The following is a 13203-nucleotide window of genomic DNA, read 5'->3' on the forward strand; positions in this document are numbered from 1 at the left end:
TTAATCCTTGAAGAAAAAGAAACAGCAAAAGAAAAAGAAACTATAAAAGCAAGGTCCAAGGCTCTGAGCATCAATGACTAGGGAGGTCAGATATGATTAAAATCTCAAAGAGTTATTTCCCTAGTAATATGCTTGTGGTGTGATTGTGTCAAGTAATCCTTGAAACAGAACACTTAGAGTCGAGACCAAGTGCGTTTAACAGAGTATGCCAAAGGCTTTGAGCACCACTGTCTGGGAGTAACTAAAAGAAAAATCAAAACTTAAAGGAAGTTCCCCAGTTAAGTGCTTGTGGTGTTTCTGTGTCAAGTAACCCTTGAGACAAAACATTTAAAGTCACGGCTAGGCTCAAGGTGCAAAGCACCAAAGAAAAATAAATTAAAGAAAATTATGTTGTGTTCAAGGATTAAACTGAAGTATAAAGATCAGAGAATTCATAATATGATCCGGATTCTAATTCCGAATGACACTGACATTCCTCTTATTCAAAGGAGAGTGAGATGCCAAGACTGTTCAAAATTACAATGAATAAACCCCATTTTAAGAAGAGACATGAGCTTAACGAGCTCTCATTCTCATGTAAATTCACATCCTAAGCCTGTATTACTTTGGTTGCTTGAGGTCAAGCAACAATTAAAGTTTGGTATTGTGATGCGTGAGCATCTTTCTTATCTTTTCCTAGTAAATTTGCATTTAAATTGTTAAGTTTAATCAAGAATTAATTGTCTTTTAGCCACTTTGGATGCTACTTTGAGTCTTGTGCAATTTTGTGTATTTTAGGTAGTATTTGGCTGGATCTGATGGAGAGGAAGCTTGCACAAATGGAAGGAGCCTCAAGAATTAAAGAAGATGATCAGTGAGGAGCGACGCATGCACATACCTGACGCGTACGCGTGACATGCGCCACGTGCAGAAAACGCAGAAAATACTGGGGGCAATTTCTGGGCTGTTTTTAACCCAGTTTTCGGCCCAGAAAGCACAGATCAGATGCTGGAGCATGGAGGACTCAAGGGAACACTTCCTGTTACTTTCCAAGTTAGGCGTGGGTCCTACGAAGGAAGTGGTCCCCATCCATCACTTGAAGACTTGCTGATTGCCATAATTAATTCTGATTTAAATTTAAATATTATAGGAAAAGATATTAGTTTAGATATTAGATTTTAAAATTAATTAGGATTAGATATAAAAGATATTAGGATTCTATACCAATGGACATTCTGCATTCCATAACATTTTGTACTCTACAGTTTTACCAGAATCCTTATTTTCTTCTTTGAGTCATGAGCAACTAAACCTCCATTGTTAAGGTTAGGAGCTCTGTCTATTTGTATGGATTGATTCTATTGTTTTTGTCTTTTAATTCATGTTTCGATTTATAATTCAAGAATTATATTCACTCTTATTTTATGAATTTGGGTGGAACGGAAGTATGACCCATGTTCTAATTGTGTTCTTGAATAACTTGGAAAAGCTCTTTACTTGAACAACAGCTTGAAAACAATTTCTCCTAAATTTTAATTATTTGGATTTAACGGGATACGTGACATATAATCCCCTTATTTTTGGGTAATTAGAATTTTTGTGGCATACAAACTGAAATTTGATCATGTAGCTTCTAATTGGAATTAATTGACCACGAAATTGGCAGTTAATGAAATATAGAGGAGACTAGGAAGGTCTAAGGAATTAGGGTCTAGTCACATATAGTTTGCCATGAATTAAATCTTACATGATTAAAATAAATTAATAAGAAAAAATCAATCCAGAGAATAGATATCTCTAAAACCTTAACTATTTCTCCATATATATATATATATTTCACAACTCATTTGTTGCTTGCTTTCTGAAATTCTTAATTTACTGTTTAATGCTCTTGAACATCCAAACACTCTTTTCTGCTTGTGGGTTATAAATCCCGCACCACGTACGCACAAAGGGAAAATTTGCAAGTGTGCGCACGCACAAGGGGGAACGTTGGTGGCACCAATGTTGGTGAACAAATGCTATTGGCGACGTTCCTAAAGGATTTTAAAAGGAACGTTAGCACCAATTTCCATTCCAAATGGCACACATGCAAGCTTCTAAACGTTTGTGAACTAATGTCCTTGTCAACGTCACAAATAGTCACTCCTAACTTGCTTCAACTAAGGCCATAGCCCACATTCAAAGACTTGAAGATTGATTGGAAAAGTGTATAAATATGATAGATTTTGAAGTAGAAGAAAGGCTGGGAAGCAGGGACCCTAATTGGGAAACCCTGAAATCATTTTCTTTGTACTTTCTTTACTTTTCATGTACTTTCTTTTCTTATTTTGTTTTGTTGAGCAATGATAAACTAAACCTCAATTTCATTAGGGAGGAGCTCTATTGTAATTCACATGATTGAATGAAATTCTTCTTCTTCTCAATCCGCTTGTTGTAGTGTTCCGAGAGTTACCTGAAACTGGAGGTCGATCTCAGATGAGATCTGCTGTTGAGGTCAGAGCTGCTGTGTCCGACTTGCTGAATCTGGTAAAGCTGCTGATCCTTGGTCACCGGAGGGGGGTAGTAGCTACAAGAGACTCCGATGCTTAAGTTAGCAGGTGCTTTAGGCAGTTTTTTTTAGTAGAATAAGAGTATGAGTTATACCTGGGTGTTCCAGTGTATTTATAAGGGTGTGGGATGACCTCTCTAGAGATAAGTTAGTTATCTTATCTTATCTTTTTGAGTGAAATCATCTTATCTTCAAGGGGAACCATCTTTATCTTTCTAGGCTTTTTATGCCTTTAGATTGGGCTGCGTTCCTTCGTTTCGGCCCCCTTTGGGCTTCTATGGTGATTTGGCCGAACTCTTTTCAAGAGGGGGACGATGCGTCCAATCCTGAAGAGGTCGGTCACTTGTGTCTTTAAGTCAGCCCGAGTCGTACATCTCGACCCATGGTATGAACAGTGCCCCTGCTCGAGTTTGATCTCTCTCTTGAGGTTGTGTCTTTCGAATTTGACCCCTTTTTAGGAGTTCGTGCTCGAGCATTTACCTCTGGTCGATCTTCTGTATAACTCCTACTGGGGCTTCTTGAATGCCAAGCGTTTTTCTTCTTTTTCCTTTTAAATTGCAATGCGCGTTTTGCTGTCCTTGGAAACGTGTGAGGGTTTAAAGGCCCATTAGTTCCCATCGCCGTTTCCTTTTTCCCTCTTTGCACTTTCATTTTGAAATCTAAGGACTCATTTTTACAGTTTCTTTTTCTCCTTTCTTCTTGCTCCTAACTTGTTACTTGCTATAGCGCTTCGTCTTCTTGTTTTCATGCCTCCATGCCCTCTATTTTCTTTGTCTTAAAGTGACTGTTTGGCACGGGTTTCGTCGTTCTCTTGTCCTGAACCGTTGACGTCTTCTCTTTTGCAGGTTAGTTGTTCTTTCCTCTTTTCTTTCGGTGCTTACATTGTTGCACATAGGGCTTTTTTTGTTTTTGCTTCGGAAAGTTTTAGTCTTTTCTGCAAAAGATTGCATCTTTACGTCTTGATTGTCATTATGGCTTTTTCCCTACTTATTCCTGTTTGAGGGAGGTGTGTTCCTTCTGGTAGTTTCGCTCTCTGTACAACTTTTTGCTTATCGCTATTTCTGTCTCTTTTTGTGGTTGCATGACCCTGTGCAAAGTTTCTGGCTTTTACGGAATTATTGCTAGATTGAGGTGATAGCTTTGATGATAAACTGTTGGTAGGAAAGTTTGTAGCTTTGATGTTTTTTGTTGGTGATGATGGCTTTCTTTGCTGCTTGTAAGTGGTGATGTTACCAGAAAAGGTTTGATTTTTCTGTGTCTTTTATTGAGAAGTGTTAGGGTATAGACTGTCGATTTCCCCCCTTCTTTCTGGGTTCTTACCTTGTTGTTACCTCCAAAGGGTGCCCCTGGACTTTGGTGTGAGTTCTGGGGTTTCCCTTTTACTGTTGTATCTAACACTTGATGTTTTGCTATTATTGTCCGAGTTGTTTCTATATTTGCCTGAGTTGTCTGGTAGTAACCCACTTTTTCTTTTTCTTACTGTAGGAATAGTTGACCTATGTCTTCCTTCAAAAACATTGTTGAAATGTCTACTAAGATCTCGGACGGCATGTCTGACTGGCTGGACTCCAAAGTTTTAATGTGTGTTACTGTGGCTAACCCTGCGTACTGCGTGAGGCTTAGGAGGTTTCATAGAATTTTTAGTAATAGGGACTAGGAGAAGAATTATGAGTAGGTGTCACCTCACCCTAAGGCGAGGGTTAGTTTTCCTCCCTTGACTCAGGGAGAACGGCCCTTTTTCTATGCTTACGACTACTTTTTTAGTCAGTTGAATATCACCATTCCTTTCACCTCTTTTGAGACCAATCTGTTGTGGTCCTGTAATATAGCCCTTTCCCAGCTCCATCCGAACTCCTGGGTTTCATAAAACTCTTCCAATTGTTGTGCCAGGAATTGGATATCTGACCTACACAAACTCTCTTTCTTTATCTTTTTATGTTGACGAAACCTGGGGTAGCTAAGAAGAAAGCTTCCTGGATTTTTTTTCGAGCTACCCAAGGAAAGAAAGTTTTCTCTATGTATAATGAGTCCTTTAGGGATTTTAAGAACTACTATTTCAAAGTCCGAGCTGTTGAGGGTGTTCACCCATTTTTCTTGGATGAGAACAATGAGCCCACCTTCCCCTTATGCTGGGAAAAGAATGTAGAGGTGGCTAGGTACTCTTGGGAAAGTCTGGATAAGGCCAAGCAGGCTTTTGTAAATGTGTTAGAGGAGAATTGGGGAGAGCCTCCTCATCTCGACACGAAGAGGTTTCTGGGAGATCCTTCCCTTCTTCGTGCTGAACTGGGTAATGGCCGATTTCTTTTTAGCTTTTTTGTGATTGTTTGTTTGTTTGTCGATCTATCCCTTTCTTACTTTGATTTTGCTGTCTTCCTTTTTTAGAAATGGTGAAGTCTATGGATTCCATGAAGGCCTATCGTCGGGCTAAGAAGGCGACTGCTGCTCAAAACATCTCGGCAAAGGGTTTTGGAGAGGGATCTTCTCAAGTTCCTCCGAAGAAGCCGACCTCGGACACTTCTGGTCCGAGGAAGATCATTCCAACTCCTCAGGTTCGCATGGTTCCCTCTGACCCTCTCCAACCAACCTCTAGTGCTACCTCTTCTCCTACTGCTGGTCCTCCTCCAAAAAAGCAAAAGACTGTTGGTCCTTATGACTTAGATGCCCCTGATTTTGATGCCGTGGGGTTTGTGGATAATCAGATTGCTCCTTATGGCTAACTTCCAATGGATGATGTGTTTATCCTTCATCACTTGGATTTTATCACCAGCAACAGTATTTGGAGGGCCCATATAGGTGCAACTTTGTTCCGTACGATCCAAGATTCTCCGGTCCATGCGACGAAAACTTTTATGAAGGATGCCAAGTTCGAATTCAATAGAATTAAGGGTCTGAAGGACGAGCTTGACGCTAAGGCGACCAAGTTGGAACTGGAAGTGGAGAGGGAGAAATCCCGAGCTACTACTGCAGAGGCTACTGCAAACCTGGTCGAGGAGATGGCCAAGAAATTGAAAGAGAGCTACACCCGTACTTATGCTGAGTTATTAGAGACCATGGAGAGACTTGAGTCTGCCCATGCTGATTATACCGAGCTCCAGGGTCACCTAGTAGGTAGTGTGACTGGTGCGCGAAATTGTGAACAATACTTTTCACAACTCTCATAATCCCCGGTAATGGCTCCAAAAACTTGGTAGCTCAATACCATGGCATTACACAACTTCGCACAACTAACCAGCAAGTGCACTGGGTCGTCCAAGTAATACCTTACGTGAGTAAGGGTCGATCCCACGGAGATTGTTAGCATTGAAGCAAGCTATGGTCATCTTGTAAATCTTAGTCAGGCAAACTCAAATGTATATGATGATGAACGAAAATAATATAAAGATAAAGATAGAGATACTTATGCATATCATTGGTGTAAGAGCTTCAGACAAGTGTATGAAGATGCCTTCCCTTCCGTCTCTCTGCTTTCCTACTGCCTTCATCCAATCCTTCTTACTCCTTTCCATGGCAAGCTTGTGTAGGGTTTCACTGTTGTCAGCAGCTACCTCCCATCCTCTCAGTGAAAGCGATTGCATATGTTCTGTCACGGCATAGCGGAATTCAGCTGTCGGTTCTCGGTCAGGCCGGAATAATATCCATTGATACTTTTGCGTCTGTCACTAACGCCCTAGCCTGCTAGGAGTTTGAAGCACGTCACAGTCATTCAATCATTGAATCCTACTCAGAATACCACAGACAAGGTTAGACCTTCCGGATTCTCTTGAATGCTGCCATCAGTTCTTGCCTATACCACGAAGACTCTGATCTCACGGAATGGTTGGCTCGTTTGTCAGGCGAGCACTCGGTTGTCAGGCGATCAACCATGCATCGTGCAATCAGGAATCCAAGAGATATTCACTAAGCCTCAGATGCTTGTAGAACAAGAATGGTTGTCAGTCACCTTGTTCATGAGTGAGAATGGTGATGGGCGTCAATCATCACCTTCATCATGTTGAAGAACAAGTGATATCTTGGATAAAGAACAAGCGGAATTGAATGGAAGAACAATAGTAATTGCATTAATACTCGAGGTACAGCAGAGCTCCACACCTTAATCTATGGTGTGTAGAAACTCCACCCTTGAAAATACATAAGAACAAGGTCTAGGCATGGCCGAATGGCCAGCCTCCCAAAGGTCTAAGATAGCATAAAACAAAGATAGCTGCCCAAAAGTCTGCTTATAGAAAACTAGTACATAGATGAGTAAATGACATAAAAATCCACTTCCGGGCCCACTTGGTGTGTGCTTGGGCTGAGCAATGAAGCTTTTTCGTGTAGAGACTCTCCTTGGAGTTAAACGCCAGCTTTAGTGCCAGTTTGGGCGTTTAACTCCCAATTAGGTGCCAGTTCCGGCGTTTAACGCTGGAATTTCTTGAGGTGACTTTGAACGCCGGTTTGGGCCATCAAATCTTGGGCAAAGTATGGACTATTATATATTTCTGGAAAGCCCAGGATGTCTACTTTCCAAGACCGTTGAGAGCGCGCCAATTGGGCTTCTGTAGCTCCAGAAAATCCACTTCGAGTGCAGGGAGGTCAGAATCCAACAGCATCTGCAGTCCTTTTGAGTCTCTGGATCAGATTTTTGCTCAGGTCCCTCAATTTCAGCCAGAAAATACCTGAAATCACAGAAAAACACACAAACTCATAGTAAAGTCCAGAAAAGTGAAATTTAATTAAAAACTAATAAAAATATAATAAAAACTAACTAAATCATAACAAAAACATACTAAAAACAATGCCAAAAAGTATACAAATTATCCGCTCATCACAACACCAAACTTAAATTGTTGCTTGTCCCCAAGCAACTGAAGATCAAATAAGATAAAAAGAAGAGAATATGCAATGAACTCCAAAAACATCTATGAAGATCAGTATTAATTAGATGAGCGGGGCTTTTATCTTTTTGCTTCTGAAAAGTTTTGGCATCTCACTCTATCCCTTGTAATTCAGAATGATTGGCTTCTTTAGGAACTTAGAATCCAGATAGTGTTAATGATTCTCCTAGTAAAGTATGATGATTCTTGAACATAGCTATTTATTGAGTCTTGGCTGTGGCCCAAAGCACTCTGTCTTCCAGTATTACCACCGGATACATACATGCCACAGACACATAATTGGGTGAACCTTTTCAGATTGTGACTCAGCTTTGCTAAAGTCCCCAATTAGAGGTGTCCAGGGTTCTTAAGCACACTCTTATTGCCTTGGATCACAACTTTATTTCTTTCTTTTTCTTTCTTTTTTTTTTCGATTTTTTTTTTCGTTTGCTTTTTCTCTTTTTTTTTTTGTATTAACTGCTTTTTCTTGCTTCAAGAATCATTTTTAATAATTTTTCAGATCCTCAGTAACATGTCTCCTTTTTCATCATTCTTTCAAGAGCCAACATTCATGAACCACAAGTTCAAAAGACATATGCACTGTTCAAGCATACATTCAGAGAACAAAAGGGTTGCCACCACATCAAAATAATTAAACTATTATAAAATTCAGAATTCATGCAATTCTTCTCCTTTTCAATTAAGAACAATTTTTATTCAAGAAAGGTGATGGATTCATAGGACATTCATAACTTTAAGGCATAGACACTAAGACACTAATGATCACAAGACACAAACATGGATAACATAAAGCATAAAAATCGAAAAACAGAAGAATAAAGAACAAGGAAATCAAGGAACGGGTCCACCTTAGTGATGGCGGCTCTTTCTTGCTCTTGAAGATCCTATGGAGTGCTTGAGCTCCTCAATGTCTCTTCCTTGTCTTTGTTGCTCCTTCCTCATGATTCTTTGGTCTTCTCTAATTTCATGGAGGAGAATGGAGTGTTCTTGATGCTCCACCCTTAGTTGTCCCATGTTGGAACTCAATTCTCCTAGGGAGGTGTTTAGTTGCTCCCAATAGTTTTGTGGAGGAAAGTGCATCCCTTGAGGAATCTCAGGGATCTCTTGGTGAGAGGGGTCTCTTGTGTACTCCACCTTTTTCTTGGTGATGGGCTTGTCCTCATCAATGGGGGTATCTCCCTCTATGTCAATTCCAACTGAATAACAGAGGTGACAGATGAGATGAGGAAAGGCTAACCTTGCCAAAGTGGAGGTCTTGTCCGCCACCTTGTAGAGTTCTTGGGCTATAACCTCATGAACTTCTATTTCTTCTCCAATCATGATGCTATGGATCATGATGGCCCGGTCTATGGTAACTTCGGACCGGTTGCTAGTGGGAATGATTGAGCGTTGTATGAACTCTAACCATCCTCTAGCCACGGGCTTGAGGTCATGCCTTCTTAATTGAACTGGCTTGCCTCTTGAATCTTGCTTCCATCGTGCGCCCTCTTCACATATGGTTGTGAGGACTTGGTCCAACCTTTGATCAAAGTTGACCCTTCTAGTGTAAGGATGCTCATCTCCTTGCATCATAGGCAAGTTGAACGCCACCCTCACACTCTCCGGACTAAAATCCAAGTATTTCCCCCGAACCATAGTGAGATAATTCTTTGGATTCGGGTTCACACTTTGGTCATGGTTCTTGGTGATCCATGCATTGGCATAGAACTCTTGAACCATCAAGATTCCGACTTGTTGAATGGGGTTGGTAAGTACTTCCCAACCTCTTCTTCGGATCTCATGGCGGATCTCCGGATATTCACCCTTTTTGAGTGAAAAGGGGACTTCGGGGATCACCTTCTTCAAGGCCACAACTTCATAGAAGTGGACTTGATGCACCCTTGAGAGGAATCTATCCATCTCCCATGACTCGGAGGTGGAAGCCTTTGCCTTCCCTTTCCTCTTTCTAGAGGTTTCTCCGGCCTTGGATGCCATAAACGGTTATGGAAAAACGAAAAAGCAATGCTTTTACCACACCAAACTTAAAATGTTTGCTCGTCCTCGAGCAAAAGAAGAAAGAAGAGAGTAGAAGAAGAAGAAATGAGGAAGAGGGGGAAGGTGGTGTGTTCGGCCAAGAAGGGAAAGAAGGGGTGTTTAGGTTGTGTGAAAATGAAGGGTTGAAGAAGGGTATATATAGGAGAGAGGGGGGTAATGGTTCGGCCATGATGGGTGGGTTTGGGAGGGAAAGTGGTTTGAATTTGAAGGGTGAGGTTGGTGGGGATTTATGAAGGATGGATGTGAGTGGTGAAGAGAAAGATGGGATTTGATAGGTGAAGGGTTTTTGGGGAAGAGGTATTGAGGTGATTGGTGAATGGGGGAAGAAGAGAGAGAGTGATGGTGGGGTCCTGTGGGGTCCACAGATCCTGTGGTGTCAAGGAAAAGTCATCCCTGCACCAAATGTTGCTCAAAATCACGTTTTGAGCTATTTCTGGCGTTAAACGCCGGGCTGGTGCCCATTCCTGGCGTTTAACGCCAGGTTGTTGCCCTTTACTGGCGTTTAACGCCAGTCTGGTGCCCCTTTCTGGTGTTAAACGCCCAGAATGGTGCCAGACTGGGCGTTAAACGCCCAACAGCTAGCATTACTGGCGTTTGAACGCCAGCTTCTTCTCCTCCAGGGTGTGCTGTTTTTCTTCCTGTTTTTCATTCTGTTTTTGCTTTTTTCATTGTTTTTGTGACTTCTTATGATCATCAACCTACAAAAAAGATAAAATAACAAAAGAAAATAGTTAACTATAAAACATTGGGTTGCCTCCCAACAAGCGCTTCTTTAATGTCATTAGCTTGACAGAGGACTCTCATGGAGCCTCAGAAATGCTCAGAACCGTGTTGGAACCTCCCAACACCAAACTTAGAGTTTGAATGTGGGGGTTCAACACCAAACTTAGAGTTTGGTTGTGGCCTCCCAACACCAAACTTAGAGTTTGACTGTGGGGGCTCTGCTTGGCTTTGTTTTGAGAGAAGCTCTTCATGCTTCCTCTCCATGATGATAGAGGGATGTCCTTGGGCCTTAAACACCAAGGATTCTTCATTCACTTGAATGATCAACTCTCCTCTATCAACATCAATCACAGCCTTTGCTGTGGCTAGGAAGGGTCTGCCAAGGATGATGGATTCATCCATGCACTTCCCAGTCTCTAGGACTATGAAATCAGTAGGGATGTAATGATCTTCAATCTTCACCAAAACATTCTCTACAAGTCCATGAGCTTGTTTTCTTGAATTGTCTGCCATCTATAATGAGATTCTTGCAGCTTGCACCTCAAAGTTCCCTAATTTCTCCATTACAGAGAGGGGCATGAGGTTTACACTTGACCCTAAGTCACACAAGGCCTTCTTGAAGGTCATGGTGCCTATGGTACAAGGTATAGAAAACTTCCCAGGATCTTGCCTCTTTTGAGGCAGTTTCTGCCTAGACAAGTCATCCAGTTCTTTGGTGAGCAAGGGAGGTTCATCCTCCCAAGTCTCATTTCCAAATAACTTGTCATTTAGCTTCATGATTGCTCCAAGGTATTTAGCAACTTGCTCTTCAGTGACATACTCATCCTCTTCAGAGGAAGAATACTCATCAGAGCTCATGAATGGCAGAAGTAAGTCCAATGGAATCTCCATGGTCTCATTTTGAGCCTCTGATTCCCATTGGAACTCAGAGGAGATTGGTACACGCCCACTGAGGTCTTCCTCAGTGGCGTCCTCCTCCTCTCTTTCCTCTCCACATTCGGCCATGGTTATGGCTTTGCACTCTCCTTTTGGATTTTCTTCTGTATTACTTGGGAGAGTACTAGGAGGGAGTTCAGTAACTTTCTTGCTCAGCTGACCCACTTGTCCTTCCAAATTTCTGATGGAGGACCTTATTTCATTCATGAAACTTTGAGTGGTCTTTATTAGATCAGAGACCGTTGTTGCTAAGTCAGAAGTATTCTGCTTAGAACTCTCTGTCTGTTGCTGAGAAGATGATGGAAAAGGCTTGCTATTGCTAAACCTGTTTCTTCCACCATTATTGTTATTGAAACCTTGTTGAGGTCTCTCTTGATTCTTCCATGAGAGATTTGGGTGATTTCTCCATGAAGAATTATAGGTGTTTCCATAGGGTTCTCCTAGGTAATTCACCTCTTCCATGGAAGGGTTCTCAGGATCATAAGCTTCTTCCTCAGATGAAGCATCCTTAGTACTGTTTGGTGCATTTTGCATTCCAGACAGACTTTGAGAAATTAAATTGACTTGTTGAGTCAATATCTTGTTCTGAGCCAATATGGCATTCAGAGTGTCAATCTCAAGAACTCCTTTCTTCTGACTAGTCCCATTGTTCACAGGATTCCTTTCAGAAGTGTACATGAATTGGTTATTTGCAACCATTTCAATCAATTCTTGAGCTTCTGCAGGCGTCTTCTTCAGATGAAGAGATCCTCCAGCAGAGCTATCCAAAGACATCTTGGATAGTTCAGAGAGACCATCATAGAAAATACCTATGATGCTCCATTCAGAAAGCATGTCTGAGGGACATCTTCTGATTAATTGTTTGTATCTTTCCCAAGCTTCATAGAGGGATTCTCCATCCTTCTGTCTGAAGGTTTGGACTTCCACTCTAAGCTTACTCCATCTTTGTGGTGGAAAGAACTTTGCCAAGAAGGCATTGACTAGCTTCTCCCAAGAGTCCAGGCTTTCTTTAGGTTGAGAATCCAACCATATTCTAGCTCTGTCTCTTACAGCAAAAGGGAATAGCATCAGTCTGTAGACCTCAGGGTTAACCCCATTAGTCTTGACTGTGTCACAGATTTGCAAGAATTCAGCTAAGAACTGATGAGGATCTTCCATTGGAAGTCCATGGAACTTGCAATTCTGTTGCATTAGAGAAACTAATTGAGGCTTAAGCTCAAAGTTGTTTGCTCCAATGGCAGGGATAGAGATGCTTCTCCCATAAAAATCAGGAGTAGGTGCAGTGAAGTCACCCAGCACCTTCCTTGCATTGTTGGCATTGTTGTTGTTTTCGGCTGCCATGTGTTCTTCTTCCTTGAAGAATTCGGTCAGGTCCTCTAAAGAGAGTTGTGCTTTAGCTTCTCTTAGCTTTCTCTTCAAGGTCCTTTCAGGTTCAGGATCAGCTTCAACAAGAATGCCTTTGTCTCTGCTCCTGCTCATATGAAAGAGGAGAGAAAAAGAAAATGTGGAATCCTCTATGTCACAGTATAGAGATTCCTTGAAGTGTCAGAGGAAAAGAGAAATAGTAAGAAGAAGGAGAAGAAGAATTCGAACTTTAATTAGATAAGGTTCGAATTGTGCAGTTAGAAGGAGTGGTACTCCATAAATAGAAGGATGTGGGAAGGAGGGAAGAGAATTTTCGAAAATTCAATTAAAAGATTTTGAAAACATTTTGAAAATTTGATTGATAATTTTCGAAAATTAAAAGTGAAAAAGAAATCAAGTGATTTTTTGAAAAAGATTTTGAAATTAGAAATTAAAAAGATTTGATTTGAAAACTATTTTGAAAAAAAAATGTGATTAAAAAGATTTGATTGAAAAGTTATGGTTTTAAAAAGATATAATTGAGAAGATATGATTTGAAAAATATTTTAAAAAGATTTGTTTGAAAACAATTTGAAAAGATATGATTTAAAAAGAAATTGATGACTTGCCTAACAAGAAAAGATATGATTCAAACATAAAACCTTCCTCAACAGAAAAGGCAACATACTTGAAATGTTGAATCAAATCATTAATTGATAGTAAGTATCTTTGAAAAAGGAAAGAAATTGATTTTGAAAACAT

General features: G+C 40.8%; 1 non-coding gene across 1 annotated transcript; it reads left to right on the top strand.

The window, feature by feature from the left end:
* The first annotated feature begins 11925 nt into the window (after positions 1-11925).
* LOC130953141 (small nucleolar RNA R71) lies at positions 11926-12033 on the top strand. The gene has a single exon (XR_009075314.1). It is a non-coding gene; the product is annotated as a small nucleolar RNA R71 (small nucleolar RNA).
* The last annotated feature ends 1170 nt before the right edge of the window (positions 12034-13203 follow it).

Source organism: Arachis stenosperma, chromosome 9 (genome assembly GCF_014773155.1).
Source record: "Arachis stenosperma cultivar V10309 chromosome 9, arast.V10309.gnm1.PFL2, whole genome shotgun sequence".
In the NCBI taxonomy this organism is placed as follows: domain Eukaryota; kingdom Viridiplantae; phylum Streptophyta; class Magnoliopsida; order Fabales; family Fabaceae; genus Arachis; species Arachis stenosperma.